The following is a 14,579-nucleotide window of genomic DNA, read 5'->3' as shown; positions in this document are numbered from 1 at the left end:
CTGAAAATGATGGGGAGAATGGAACCAAGTTGGAAAACACTCTGCAAGATATTATCCAGGAGAACTTCCCCAATCTAGCAAGGCAGGCCAGCATTCAGATTCAGGAAATACAGAGAACGCCACAAAGATACTCCTCGAGAAGGGCAACTCCAAGACACATAATTGTCAGATTCACCAAAGTTGAAATGAAGGAAAAAATGTTAAGGGCAGCCAGAGAGAAAGGTCGGGTTACCCACAAAGGGAAGCCCATCAGACTAACAGCTGATCTCTCAGCAGAAACTCTACAAGCCAGAAGAGAGTGGGGGCCAATATTCAACATTCTTAAAGAAAAGAATTTTCAACCCAGAATTTGCTATCCCGCCAAACTAAGCTTCATAAGTGAAGGAGAAATAAAATACTTTACAGACAAGCAAACGCTGAGTGATTTTGTCACCACCAGGCCTGCCCTAAAAGAGCTCCTGAAGGAAGCACTAAACATGGAAAGGAACAACCGGTACCAGCCACTGCAAAAACATGCCAAATTGTAAAGACCAGCGAGGCTAGGAAGAAACAATAGCAACTAACGAGCAAAATAACCAACTAACATCATAATGACAGGATCAGATTCACACATAACAATATTAACGTTAAATGTAAATGGGCTAAATGCTCCAATCAAAAGACACAGACTGGCAAACTGGATAAGGAGTCAGGACCCATCAGTGTGCTGTATTCAGGAAACCCATCTCACGTGCAGAGACACACATAGACTCAAAATAAAGGGATGGAGGAAGATCTATCAAGCAACTGGAAAACAAAAAAAGGCAGGGGTTGCAATCCTAGTCTCTGATAAAATAGACTTTAAACCAACAAAGATCAAAAGAGACAAAGAAGGCCATTACATAATGGTAAAGGGATCAATTCAACAAGAAGAGCTAACTATCCTAAATATATATGCACCCAACACAGGAGCACCCAGATTCATAAAGCAAGTCCTCAGTGACCTACAAAGGGACTTAAACTCCCACACAATAATAATGGGAGATTTTAACACCCCACTGTCAGCATTAGACAGATCAACGAGACAGAAAGTTAACAAGGATATCCAGGAATTGAACTCAGCTCTACATAAAGTGGACCTAATAGACATCTACAGAACTCTCCACCCCAAGTCAACAGAATATACATTTTTTTCAGCACCACACCACACCTATTCCAAAATTGACCACATAGTTGGAAGTAAAGCTCTCCTCAGCAAATGTAAAAGAACAGAAATTATAACAAACTGTCTCTCAGACCACAGTGCAATCAAACTAGAACTCAGGATTAAGAAACTCACTCAAAACCACTCAACTACATGGAAACTGAACAACCTGCTCCTGAATGACTATTGGGTACATAATGAAATGAAGGCAGAAATAAAGATGTTCTTTGAAACCAACGAGAACAAAGACACAACATACCAGAATCTCTGGGACACATTCAAAGCAGTGTGTAGAGGGAAATTTATAGCACTAAATGCCCACAAGAGAAAGCAGGAAAGATCCAAAATTGACACCCTAACATCACAATTAAAAGAACTAGAAAAGCAAGAGCAAACACATTCAAAAGCTAGCAGAAGGCTAGAAATAACTAAAATCAGGGCAGAACTGAAGGAAATAGAGACACAAAAAACCCTTCAAAAAATTAATGAATCCAGGAGCTGGTTTTTTGAAAAGATCAACAAAATTGATGGACCTCTAGCAAGACTAATAAAGAAGAAAAGAGAGAAGAATCAAATAGATGCAATAAAAAACGAAAAAGGGGATATCACCACCGATCCCACAGAAATACAATCTACCATCAGAGAATACTACAAACACCTCTATGCAAATAAACTAGAAAATCTAGAAGAAATGGATAAATTCCTCGACAAATACACCCTCCCAAGACTAAACCAGGAAGAAGTTGAATCTCTGAATAGACCAATAACAGGTTCTGAAATTGTGGCAATAATCAATAGCTTACCAACCAAAAAGAGTCCAGGACCTGATGGATTCACAGCTGAATTCTACCAGAGGTACAAGGAGGAACTGGTACCATTCCTTCTGAAACTATTCCAATCGATAGAAAAAGAGGGAATCCTCCCTAACACATTTTATGAAGCCAGCATCGTCCTGATACCAAAACCTGGCAGAGACATAACCAAAAAAGAGAATTTCAGACCAATATCCTTGATGAACATTGATGCAAAAATCCTCAATAAAATACTGGCAAACCGAATCCAGCAGCACATCAAAAAGCTTATCCACCATGATCAAGTGGGCTTCATCCCTGGGATGCAAGGCTGGTTCAACACACGCAAATCAATAAATGTAATCCAGCATATAAACAGAACCAAAGACAAAAACCACATGATTATCTCAATAGATGCAGAAAAGGCCTTTGACAAAATTCAACAACCCTTCATGCTAAAAACTCTCAATAAATTAGGTATTGATGGGACATATCTCAAAATAATAAGAGCTATCTATGACAAACCCACAGCCAATATCATACTGAATGGGCAAAAACTGGAAGCATTCCCTCTGAAAACTGGCACAAGACAGGGATGCCCTCTCTCACCGCTCCTATTCAACGTAGTGCTGGAAGTTCTGGCCAGAGCAATCAGACAGGAGAAGGAAATAAAGGGTATTCAACTAGGAAAAGAGGAAGTCAAATTGTCCCTGTTTGCAGATGACATGATTGTATATCTAGAAAACCCCATTGTCTCAGCCCAAAATCTCCTTAAGCTGATTAGCAACTTCAGCAAAGTCTCAGGATACAAAATTAAGGTACAAAAATCACAAGCATTCTTGTACACCAATAACAGACAAACAGAGAGCCAAATCATGAGTGAACTCCCATTCACAATTGCTTCAAAGAGAATAAAATACCTAGGAATCCAACTTACAAGGGATGTGAAGGACCTCTTCAAGGAGAACTACAAACCACTGCTCAATGAAATAAAAGAGGATACAAACAAATGGAAGAACATTCCATGCTCATGGGTTGGAAGAATCAATATCGTGAAAATGGCCATACTGCCCAAGGTAATTTATAGATTCAATGCCATCCCCATCAAGCTACCAATGACTTTCTTCACAGAATTGGAAAAAACTACTTTAAAGTTCATATGGAACCAAAAAAGAGCCCGCATCGCCAAGTCAATCCTAAGCCAAAAGAACAAAGCTGGAGGCATCACGCTACCTGACTTTAAACTATACTACAAGGCTACAGTAACCAAAACAGCGTGGTACTGGTACCACAACAGAGACATAGATCAATGGAACAGAACAGAGCCCTCAGAAATGATGCCGCATAGCTACAACTATCTGATCTTTGACAAACCTGACAAAAACAAGAAATGGGGAAAGGATTCCCTATTTAATAAATGGTGCTGGGAAAACTGGCTAGCCATATGTAGAAAGCTGCAACTGGATCCCTTCCTTACACCTTATACAAAAATTAATTCAAGATGGATTAAAGACTTAAATGTTAGACCTAAAACCATTAAAATCCTACAAGAAAACCTAGGCAATACCATTCAGGACATAGGCGTGGGCAAGGGCTTCATGTCTAAAACACCAAAAGCAATGGCAACAAAAGCCAAAATCGACAAATGGGATCTCATTAAACTAAAGAGCTTCTGCACAGCAAAAGAAACTATCATCAGAGTGAACAGGCAACCTACAGAATGGGAGAAAATTTTTGCAACCTACTCATCTGACAAAGGGCTAATAACCAGAATCTACAATGAACTCAAACAAATTTACAAGAAAAAAACAAACAACCCCATCAAAAAGTGGGCAGAGGACATGAACAGACACTTCTCAAAAGAAGACATTTATGCAGCCAAAAAACACATGAAGAAATGCTCATCATCACTGGCCATCAGAGAAATGCAAATCAAAACCACAGTGAGATACCATCTCACACCAGTTAGAATGGCCATCATTAAAAAATCAGGAAACAACAGGTGCTGGAGAGGATGTGGAGAAATAGGAACACTTTTACACTGTTGGTGGGACTGTAAACTAGTTCAACCATTGTGGAAGTCAGTGTGGCGATTCCTCAGGGATCTCGAACTAGAAATACCATTTGACCCAGCCATCCCATTACTGGGTATATACCCAAAGGACTATAAATCATGCTGCTATAAAGACACATGCACACGTATGTTTATTGCAGCACTATTCACAATAGCAAAGAGTTGGAACCAACCCAAATGTCCAACAACGATAGACTGGATTAAGAAAATGTGGCACATATACACCATGGAATACTATGCAGCCATAAAAAATGATGAGTTCGTGTCCTTTGTAGGGACATGGATGAAACTGGAAAACATCATTCTCAGTAAACTATCGCAAGGACAAAAAACCAAACACCGCATGTTCTCACTCATAGGTGGGAATTGAACAATGAGAACTCATGGACACAGGAAGGGGAACATCACACTCCGGGGACTGTTGTGGGGTTGGGGGAGGGGGGAGGGACAGCATTAGGAGATACACCTAATGCTAAATGATGAGTTAATGGGTGCAGGAAATCAACATGGCACATGGATACATATGTAACAAACCTGCACATTGTGCACATGTACCCTAAAACCCTAAAGTATAATAATAAAAAAAAATTATTATGGAAAAAAAAAAGATAAAGGAAAAAAAAAAGTACGCTTTCAATATCAAGCACTATCCTAGATATTGAGGAACAAGCAGCAACAGAACAAATGTATTTTCTGCTCTCTGCTTAGGGTCCAGCCTCTCTTGGTATGTCATGAAGTCTGATAACCTGTGGAATCTTATTGCCTCTTACCAGGATGCTAAGAGTGGAACATTCCAGCCACAGGTAAATTTATCATTAAGCTAAAGAAATGGGATTCAGGGACTCTCACTTTCAGGGCCCCTTCCAAGACTTTGAGATAGGCTTTAAGAGTATGTTTTTGTTTGCTTTGTTTTGTTTGCTTTTGCAAAGATAAGGTATTTGAGCTACAGTCAGTTAGACTTGTCTTTTTTCAGTTCTAACCTCTTTGTGTTTTTATGATCCTGCCAAAGGGAAGTTGAGTTTACTATTAATATTAAGTTGTTAGGTGTGCCAGCTTTATGGTGGTTATATGAAAAATATGTTATTTGTTAAAGTTACGTCCTCAGCATTCATAAAGGACATAAAGCACAGAATAATTCCTCCCCCTCTCCGAAAAAAAAAAAAAAGCTATAATGAAACAAGTGCTAACATGATGTTTATAGTTGCTGAAGCTGGGTGATGTATACTTAGAGGTTCATTATATTCTTTCCTTTTTTCTTTTATATGTTTGAACATTTCCAAAATAAAAGTTAAAAATACCCAAACCCAGGATAAATCTAACTGTAGTATGTTCTTCATGTATTTTTTATGTAAGTTGGTAAGTTATTTAATGTATAGTCTCCAGTTTCTTATCCATTTTTTCCCAGAAATATTTGTATTAGATCCTGGATTTGCTTTTTTTTTAAATTAAACTTATTGTGTTTTTAAGAATAGCACATTCAATTTATAAATTAAATCAAAATATTTATCAAATTGTTTCTTTTTTTATATCTTTTTACTTTATGTTCTTGGGGTTTCTCAAGTCTACTTATCATGTTACTGATTTTGTTTTCTGCAATTCAGTTTTTCTACTGATTACACTCCATCACGAATTCATATTTCATTCTTGAATTTGGGGTTCCTTGTATTTTAAACTTTTATTATTATAATGAGCTCATTTTGCTTTTTAGCCTACACTTCTCTTGATTGACTTCCAGCTTGTAACTCTGTTCCTTTTTCATAAGGCTATATTTTCTTGCAGTTTTTAAAATTAACAAATCAGGCAACTTATTGTCTCTTTATTTTAGAAACTGGAAGAGGCATGTGTGAAACAGTATCTTTTATGATGCTTAATATCTCTTCATAGGTGTATTATGCATCTCCAAAAGGAAGCAACGTTTTCCAAGTAGGTGGGTTTTTTCCCCTGACTGTGTGAAGATCTATAAAAATCTCCATCAATATTATTCTACAGAATCCCAATTGGGAAAATGTAGGCTAAATATTTTTGATTTTTTTTCTGCCTTTAATCAGAGGGAAGGTGGTAAATTTATGCTGTGGATCTTGTGTGTGTTTTCACCATTACTTAGTTCCATAAAATATTATTTAGCATCTCTAATGGACCAAGCACTGTGCTAGCTCTGGGGATACAAAGACGAATACTTCTAAGCTTTAAGGGACTCCATGGGATAATAAACACATAAACACAGGTGTTTCTGGTAATGGAGAAATAAAGGTGTATACAACTGTCACTGATAGCACTGACCTAAAGGCTACAAAAAATCCACTAACAGAAGTCTTTCAAGAGTAGTAGCACAATTACTAAGTGGTTTGTTTTAAAATATAAAAGCCAAGTGTTCTCTTTATAAGTTAAATTTTTTGTTCATTTGCTTGTTTCTGTTTTTGGAGTTTTTTTGGTAACCCTGAGGAAAAAAAGAATAAATCCTATTTTGCCAAAATGTTTCAAAACCTCTTAACGTGTATTAAAATGAATGGTTGTTTTAATTTAGAAAAAATATTCTGGTTCAATACTAAACTTCTTTAAGATTTACTGAGGGTGTTTAATATTAGAACAACTGTTTTGGTTCATTACATTTTTTAAGAGGTTCTAAACTCTAATCAGTGAAAACTCACTCAAGCTTCTAACTGCAAAAGCGGGCTATTTTAAAGTAATGTGACAACTTTAAAATTTTACTATTTTAAAGCTCTTCTTCATATAAATTTTCGTGGATGCCTCTGAAGTTTTGCATTTCCCTAATGAGATAATACTTATAAATAGGCTAAAAACTCTATAAGATATAAAGACTAACACACATGAGTTTTATAAGTCTAAATTTGGTTTGTACTTAGCATTTTAGAGATAATTTTTAAAAGTAATAAAAAGGCTAATATTTTTAAGAGCTTTATGCTTTAGTGTTTTCTTTTGTTCTTTATTGTAATAATTCTTACGTTAGTATTTCCAACAAAGAAGTGATTTAAAAAACTATTATTATGTGAATATTCTTAACAGGCAGTTGAACAACAGTTTGAACTGCAAAGGTCCACCTGATTTTTTTCTACCTCTGCCACCTCTGAAACAGCAAGATCAGCCCTTGCTCTTCCTTCTCCTCCTACTCAACATGAAGGCATGAAGACGAAGACTTTATAATGATCCATTTTTACTTAATAAGCAGTAAGTATATTTTCTCTTTCTTATGATTTTCTTAACATTTTCTTTTGTCTACCTTATTTTACTGTAAGAATATAGTACATAGTACACATAACAAAATATGCGTGAATTGGCTGTTTATCAGTAAGACTTCCTGTCAAACAGTAGGCTATTAGTAATTAAGTTATAAAGGAGTCAAATGCTATACACAAATTTTTGACTGATCAGGGGTTCATACCTCTATTGCTTGTGTTGTCCAAGAGTCAACTGTATAATAAGATACTACACAATTCGCAAGGAAATGTTGAATAGTCCCATAAAAAATGATCAAAGAAAGTGAAGAGGAAGTTCATAAAACATAAACTAAAGTTGACAATATAAACGTAAAACGCTGAAAAGCTGAACCTCCACAGTAACACCCTCACCAAACCATGGATCAAAAATATTCCAAAAGAAAACCCAATAAAAAATAACAACACAACAATAAAATATAATGCACATAAAAAATACAACATAACAAATATTTACTTAGCATTTGCATTGTATTAGGTACTATAAGTAATCTAGAGATGATTTAAAGTATACAGGAGGATGTGTGTGGATTATATGAAAATACTACACCATTTTATATAAAGGATTTGAGTATCATGGATTTTTGTATTCACAGGGGTCCTAGAGCCAATATCTTATAGGAACCAAAGGATAACTGTAATTTATTTTCAAGTTATATAATGATGTGAATATTAATTTCAAATATACAATTAGGACCCTCTTGGGAGTTAATAGTCCTCCAGATATTTTATGTAGGTGCTGAGAGGCACAAAGCAGATGTCACCATGTATACTTCATTGATTCTCCAAATTCAAACTTAATGTTTCAATCTCATGCCTTGGGTAAACGTGGGTGATCTCCTGGTCTCTTCTGGAAGGACTTAAAGCTTAAGATTGTAGTGGCAGGACTGGCCAGAGAAACAGTGCAGTATCCATGAAGCTAAGTGTTGGTTGTCAAACCAAATGCAGAAATAAATACAATTGCATTTGAAACATGTAATTGTTATATAAACACAAAATATATTATCATAGTTTGAAGGTATGTAAAGGAGTCTTGTTAGTAGAAAAGTCATCAAAGAATTAGTGCTATTCAGATGTTCTCAGCTTTGATCCTAGTCACAGTATCACAACTCTTAGCCTGTTGTTAGTAGATGCTCTCTTGAAGGCAAATTTTGGGAACAGTAATTTTCAGGCTCTAATACAAAGAGCAAACATCAATTGAACTCTTCCTCTAAGTGCTTAATGGCATAAACTCTGTTGAGCCTTACAACAGATTTTTGTTTTCATCACTACACATGCGGGAATGGAGAATTAGAAAGGATAAATAACTTGCTGAGAGTTACACTCTGGTGAGTTTTAAATCTGAGAATTGAACTCCAGCAACAATTAGGCTCTCACTCATTTACTGAATGGTTTATTTCACTGAAGAAATGAAATACTAAATATTCAGAATTTGATAACCACTTCTCCCATGTCTTATGCTCCTAGTATTGTTCACGGAGTCCATAACTCCAATACCCTACTTAACATATTCTAAATCTGCTAATTCATATATGTTTTATTGTTATCATTTCTATGTTATGAAATAATTTGGCAGAATTAAACATACTCAGCAGTCCTGGAATATGAGAATTAAGATACTCTGATGTGGATAAAATAGATAAACCAACAGATAATGATACATTCATTTATCCCTCTGCTTTATAGTGTTTTGAATGGCTTCATGATTTTGCAGCTTTTTCAAATATGTTTCCAAATACAACAGTTCACAAATTCTGCACTTCCACTTTCAACTCAAAAAACTTGATAACTCACTGTTTTTGGTCCCTTGAATCCAAATGTGGCTACTATATTTTAAAGAAAATAATAATACTGCACTATTATCTCTATAGAGTGTTCCTCTACTCTAGGAATAGGGTGGGTTGAAGAGCACAAAGTATATTTTATAATTCTGAACTATTCCACTAATCATTAATATGAGCATGCAATTAATGCATAAGTTCAAGAGGAGTGTCTCTCTCCCATCTTTGCTAGTAGAAGACATGTGGAAGAGCATAAAGGCGGGGAGTCTCTTGGCGGTGTGCAAGACCAATTTTAAGAATACCTGGCAGTATTTCCGATGGAAAATCATATGACAGTATGGAATAGTGGAAACCCTGGAGAATCTGTAGTTCAAAGATGAGGTTAAAATTCCATCTCTGACATGTATAGGTTATGTTACCCTGGGAAGTGGAATAGATGTCAGTTTTCTCACCTACAATAATAGGGCCAGTAAAATCTAATTCTACAGAGATATTTTGAGGTTTAAATGAATTCATGTATTACAATGCTTGCACATGCCTAGAACACAGTACACCATAAGTATATGATAGCTTTCATATCCACTCTTATATTACTCATTTGGAGATAATGATACTTACCTTACAGGTTATAATTAGAATTAGATGAGTATCTATGCTGATGGAATTTATCACCCTGTACCAATTAAGCTTCTAGATGGATCATTTTGTTCTTGGTTAGCCCAGTTTAACCCTTTGTAGAAACATTAATTCGCTTATAAAATTCAGTTGCAGGAGTTACATATTCCCACGTAGTATTCTACCTATCTGCTCTAACTGTATTTCTCATATTTTTTTTTGTAACAGACAAGTTTTATTTATACAATCTCTCACAAATAATAACAAAGGTCATTTCGAGGGGGGTAAAAAAAAGTCCTCGTCCTGGGGAAATTTGGCTACAAGGGGGAAGTAAAAGAACTTGCTCAGGAAACGCAACAACGTCTTTCTTTGTTCAATTCCTCCTTTGTATTTTCCCCCTCACCTCCTTAGTTCTGCTTGGCATCTTGTCTTGCAGGCTTCCTAATTCTAAAAATTTCCTCATAGGCTCTATACTTGGAAAGCTTTAATGAAGTCAACCACTTTTTGATATCAGAGTGGTGTCTGCAGGGTGAGGCAAGTGATGCCTTGGCTCTGTCTTCAATTCCAGGTCTGTCCTTATGGATTGTAAAGCAATAATTGTTCACTGCGGCACTACACTGGTGTACTTACTTAATCACTCAGAAGGAATTATCTGTGGTCACACTAAGACAGCTGGGAATAAAAGCTGGCACAACACCTAATGGCCGAAGAGACCCTGCTCAAGTCCTGCTCTCTCAGGGAATTCCTCATTTAGACTGCCTGCTTTAAGCTTACAGGATTCCTCTGTAATCTACCTGTTTTGTTAATCCTCCATTCCAAAATAACTAGAGGTTCTTCTAGAAAATGTACTCTCTTTGTCTGTGCTTCCTTGAAGTTTAAGCTGTAGGCTTCACAGATTTAATCAATCATTTTCAAGGATAACTTATTATTTTATTTAACTAATATGTATCTTGGGCCATGTATATCATGCATTCTTTTAAGCACTGATTATGGCTTCTAATAAGGACTATCTTTCTAAGCACTTTGCAGTATACTAGGTTGTGTTGTGCTGCTATCGTTTCTAGCTGTATGAATGTCTTGATATTCGAAAAGCTACTGATTCTTCTCTCCTACAGAATTGAGTCCAAACCTCACAACATCCAAAGCTGTATGGATTAGGGTCCTCATAGGAAGATGGCGTACTCAAAACAACTGACAAAGATGTGTGTGGGAAGGGTGAAAGGAAATTCACAAGTGATGGCAAAGCCTTGGGCTCTATCTTTGGATTGGGTGAGAACTTCAGCTGTAGGAGAGTCAGCGCCCTTGAAGATGAGTACTTTGGTAGTTAAAAGGCTGAGACTGAGCCTGGAAAGTAAAAAGCCAATGAAACAAAAGTGTCGGCTTCTTGTTTGTGCCTTCTAATCGTCATCTGGTCCACCCATTGGCAGAACCCAATAGGAAACAGAGGAAAAGGGGACACTCAACCTCCTGGAAGATATATCAGGGTATATTAGGGTAGAGAGTAGATCAGGAAGGGTGCAAGCAGAATGTTCAGCAAAAATGACACTCCAAATCTGCCCCACATTGCCATTTATTAGAGTTCTATCCCTCTATTTCTGTTTCTGTTTGCTACTAATTCCTGTAAATGTAGCTAATTCTGGAACTAAAATTCCCTTTCACAGAAAGCATTCAACATTAAATTAATACATTTTTTTGAGTTTATACTATGTGCCAGATCTATTTCCAGCAGCTGAAAATGCTCTCTGCTGTTTAGGAACGTACATTTTTGTGAGTGATATCTTTACAAAGACAGCATAGTTCAGCTCATAATCAAATATTAAATATGAACAAAGAAGACTTCTTTCTGTTTAAGGTAAAGCAGGTTATAATAAAAAAGGGTTTGTTTGCAGGCAAGCTAATTACAGCTTTTTCTTTACTCAGGTGAGGCACTGAAAGTCAGGCTCCCACTAGTCTTTAATGGAAATATTACAAAATAGAAGGCATTAGACACTTTTGTGATCCAGAACTGTACAGTATTTCGCTGTTTTGTTCCCTCTTCCCTCTCCTTGTTTTTAATCATATAAATCATTTATTGGAATGGAACTGTCCAAATCCCTGGGTACCATATTCTTCTAGCTGTAATTCTGTAGTGTTCCTTTACTGTTGAGAAAGGAGTGACATGTGGCAAATGACCAAAAGTCACCGGGACCTACAAGATTAAATTGTTCAAGAGACCCTTGAAACAGCAGCTTAAAAGAAGAAAATAGGCCTATACTGAGAATGAAAGAAACTAACAGAAATGCCATGTCCTAACTGTTTCAAAATATGTGTCTATTCAACTCTGTAGGGAAGTTCTCAGAGCCATGCCAACACTGAGCTTTTTTGTGCTTTCTTCCTTAAGCCTCCTAAATACATATAAAATATCACATAGGTAAAAAACACCCAAAATATCTTCTATTTATCCAAATCATTTAATACTTTTTGTCATACACATTGATAATTCTGTCACCTTTATGATGTCTCTTATTCTCTCCTTTCAGAATTAAGTTTTCTTATACTAAAATAGTCCCCATCCAGCCAGGCGTGGTGGTTCACATGCCAGCACTTTGAGAGGCTGAGGTGGGAGGATCACTTGAGTCCAGGAGTTTGAGATCTGCCTGGGCAACAAAGTGAGACCTCTTCTCTACAAAAAATAAAAGATTAGCCAATCAGGTTGGTGCAGGCCTATAGTCCCAGCTACTTAGGAGGCTGAGGTGGAAGGTTGCTTTGAGTCTGGTTTGCTGAGGCTTCAGTGATCCGTGATTGTGACATTTCACTCCAGCCTGAGCAACAGAGTAAGACACTTTAAATAAATAAATGGAAAAAGGAAAGAAAAAGAAAAAAGAAAAAAGCAGTCCCCACCCTGGATGTAGCTTACCTTTATCATAGTCCCAACTCTCTCTTTCAGTTACTTCTATCATAACACTAATTTTCGGAGTGCTTTTTCAGGGAAGCAAATGAGTAAAAAAGAAATAGAAATACTTAGCTTTATGTTTAGAATTGTTAAATGATTTGGATGTGAAGGTTTGTGTGTATCTATTTTGTATATTTAATGTTCAGATGTCTTTGTAATTCTGAAGGTAAGAAAGTGAAGGAGCAACAAGAGCTAATTTTGAGACCCATGTTGATGACACACCGTGTCTTTGGATAACTTTCAGCTAAAGAAACATCAAAAATCTAAACTAATCTCCCTATATTCATCCAGAAAACTTCTACATATAATTTAAAACTCTTATTAGAAAACTCGCTCAAATAGAGAGAAATGTCTTTACACTACTAATTACTGAACAGTACTTATCAAATTACTCAGTGTGATGGTTAATTTTATCTGTCAATTTGACTGGGCCATGGGATGCACAGATATTTGACCATGCTTTATTCTAAGTGTTTCTATGAGAATGCTTTTGGATGAGATTAACATTTAAATCAATAGACTAAATGAAGCAGATTGGCCTCCATGATATGGGTGGGCCTCCTCTAATCAGATGAAGGCTTTGAATACAACAAAAGTCTGACTGTCCCCCGAGTAGAAATAATTTTTCCTTCCTGATTGCCTTCAAATTGGAACACCAGCTTTTTTCTTGCCTTTGGACTCAAACTGAAACCTTGGCTCTTGCTGGGTCCTGAGCCTGCCAGCCTTTCAACTGGGACTACACCCTTAACTCTCTTGGTTCTTAAGCTTTTGTACTCAGGCTGGCTCTCTTGGGTTTCTATCTTGTCAACTCACTCTGTAATCTTGGGACTTGCCAGCTTCCATAATTGTGTGTGTATTTGTATACACACACCCATACCAACCCTCCTCCTTCTCCCTTGTTTGTTTTGTTTTTTTTCTGCAGACTTTTAATATATTTGGCCTTCCAGGCCAATAATATAGCCAAATCATGATGATATATGCTTGCAACCACTTGTAAAAATAAGTAGGTTTACCTCAGTCTCTTAAATTGTCTTTAAGTTTAAAATATTTTAAAATGTGTTGGCTGGTGAGATGTCTAAGGGAACTGTTTGACTGCCCTTTCTTGACTCAAACAGATTTGGCCACACCTATAGCACAGCACTTTTCTAAATGTACTTCTAAATATGAGATTTTCTTCCAAGAGGGTTTTGAAACGGATCTGGAAGGCAGAATCCAAGAACTTTTCATTTGCTTGTTTGATTGTTCTTTTCATTGTTTTGCTCTTAGTCATTTCTTTTTCAGCTCCAAAACTTCTGATGATTTTCACTTAAAATTTGCATGATTGGCTTTTAAATGTTGTTGAAAAAAGAGTTTCATGTGGTAATTGTTCAGTTTCTTTTTTCACACAAAAGATACTGAAATTTAGACTAATTTGCATCTCTCCAATAAAAAAGCCCATACTTTAAATAAACATCTAAGTATATCATAAATTTTTTTTACATTGATGACTGCTGCTTAGAACTGAGTTGCTAATTGTGGCTGAGAAGGGCTATCATCTTTGCTTTTAAGTTTTTGTGTCCAAAGCCTCAGGGACTAGACACAAGTGCCATATTTTCTAATCTGTTGCTACAAATAAATTATTTTTACTTTTCTGGCTTTCATGATAAAACCATGACCTTGGTTGCCTGAGAAAAGCAAGATTCTGCTGGCTTTGTTTGCACAGGTATGGGGTGAAACCTTTGAAGCATAGAGAACATAAAACTTATTTTATCCCAAATTGTAAGTAAAATGTTCACCTCTTGAAACTACACCATGTGTATCCCTAGCTTTCACTTATGTCCCAGCACACCAACCCCATGCAGTGTATGAACCCTGCTGAGAAGACTGGTTTAGCTCCCTTCCCTAATCTGGTCCTCCCTACAGTGAATTTCTCAAATGGCAATTTAAGTTATTTTTTTTTCTTGAATGTAACTCTTCTAACACTTCATTGC

The sequence above is a fragment of the Hylobates moloch genome, unplaced genomic scaffold (genome assembly GCF_009828535.3).
Source record: "Hylobates moloch isolate HMO894 unplaced genomic scaffold, HMol_V3 SCAFFOLD_10, whole genome shotgun sequence".
Lineage (NCBI taxonomy): Eukaryota > Metazoa > Chordata > Mammalia > Primates > Hylobatidae > Hylobates > Hylobates moloch.
This window is presented reverse-complemented; position numbering follows the sequence as displayed.